Source organism: Lepidochelys kempii, chromosome 28, assembly GCF_965140285.1.
Source record: "Lepidochelys kempii isolate rLepKem1 chromosome 28, rLepKem1.hap1, whole genome shotgun sequence".
NCBI classification, from domain to species: domain Eukaryota; kingdom Metazoa; phylum Chordata; order Testudines; family Cheloniidae; genus Lepidochelys; species Lepidochelys kempii.
In genome coordinates, this window is record NC_136407.1 from 7548932 (window position 1) to 7550724 (window position 1793).

A 1793-nucleotide genomic window follows, 5' to 3' on the forward strand; every position below is an offset into this window, starting at 1 on the left:
TTGTTCAATCGGTGAAAACACAAACTAGAGCCACAGGGGACTGGAATTGATTTCAGCGGCTGGACAGGTTTGCTAAGTTTGGATACATTTGCATAGGAAAATGTTACGTGCTTAAATTCATTTCAAGCACCCCCCATTCAGTGGAATTCCTGGAGATACTGGAGGTGGCCATGAAAATGTGTTTCCATTAAAAAAAGCAACCACGGCCCAGGGAGCACCTGGATTTGAACCAGGGACCTCTTGATCTGCAGTCAAATGCTCTACCACTGAGCTATACTCCCTGTGATTGAAGAGTGTTGGAGCAAGTTTCCTGAGGATTATGAAGGACTCAAAGAGCTCCAGCCATGGGTGGTTTTGAAAATGGGGTTTCATTAAATTTTATAGATGCACATAAAAACCACACCTCGCACAATCCCCACCCCTGCTCGGTCTCACCAGAGCAAAGCAACTTTTGAGGGACCACACCCAGCTCCCCAGCTCTGCGTCCTTTCACCTCTTCACCATTACTCCAATCCCTTAAAGCCACAGGGCACATGTAACTTGAACCCATTCATTACTGTGTCATTAATGACTTAATTTTCCAAAGAATTCCAGTCGGACCAGAAGCGGAGAGCTCCCGGGAGTGTCGGCCACACCCCTGTGCCCAGAGAGGGGCTCTGGCAGTGGGTAGCAGGTCGCTTTTTCTATTTCGCACTCTTGTGGTTCAGTGGGAGGATTCTTGTCTCCCATCCCGCAGGTCTGGGCTTAATTCGTGGCCAGGGCAGACCTGAGTTTTATGCTAATGTAAGGGGACTGTTGCCCCCTTACTAACATTCAGTGGGGGTGTTTTAGTTGCTAGCTCCCAGTACTCAAAGGGGGAAGGGTCGGTGGGGAATCAGGACCCTGAGCCTGACAGCCCCCAGGAACAATGGGGAGAGGCCAATGCTCCAGGTCAGCCTGAACAACAGGGCGGGCAGGCTAATGAGGGAGTCAGGAGGCCAGGGAGGTCCCGTCCTCCCCGTGAGCTGGATTTGGGTCAGACAGAGTGGGGCCGAGCTAAGGAGAAAGCAGGGGCCCGAGCTGAGCTGGGGAGCAGAGCTGGGCCAGAGCCAGAGGGACCAGAAAAGCAGCCCAGAGAGAGCAGACTTGCCCTGGGAGCGGAGCTGCAGCGACCCGAGCCAGAGGGGCCAGCGAAGCAGCCCAGGGAGCTGGAGGCAGAGCGGAGCTGGGGCTGGGGGCTGGAGCAGTCCTGGGCCGGGTGTGGTGAGCGGCTGGGCAGAGCGAGGGGGGACCCTGGGCAGTGGGCCCAGCACCGGGGGACTCCTCAGCCAGGAGGCTCTGCAGGCCAGACTCGAAGGGGGATTGGTAACCCTGACAGGGCGGGGGCAAAGCTGGGAAGAAGGGAATGCTAATTACTTATGTTAATCTATCCCACCTCGCATTTAGCTGTAACGCTCGGAATACATTTCCCAGACCCGATGAAGAGCTCTGTGCGAGGGCAAGTCTACACTACCCACTTAAATTGACTTAAATTACGTCGACTTCGGCCTTATCTACACCGTGCAGCTTTGGTCGACGAAACAGTGGAGGGGTACGCACTGCAATGCTCCCTCTCGCTGATTTCACTCTCCTGCTTTGCCGAGAAAATAAAACCACCTCAACAAGAGGCCGGGAGCTTTTTGCAGCATCGGCTGCTGTCTGAACAAGTGGTCAGGCTGGTGAGTGCTATACTTAGAGACAGTAGAATCGTAGAAGATCAGGCTTGGAAGGGACCTCAGGAGCTCATCTAGTCCCACCCCCTGCTCAAAGCAGGA

General features: G+C 54.3%; 1 non-coding gene across 1 annotated transcript; it reads right to left on the minus strand.

The window, feature by feature from the left end:
* Positions 1–209: 209 nt before the first annotated feature.
* On the minus strand, positions 210–281 carry TRNAC-GCA (transfer RNA cysteine (anticodon GCA)). The gene has a single exon. It is a non-coding gene; the product is annotated as a tRNA-Cys (tRNA).
* Between the last annotated feature and the right edge of the window lie 1512 nt (positions 282–1793).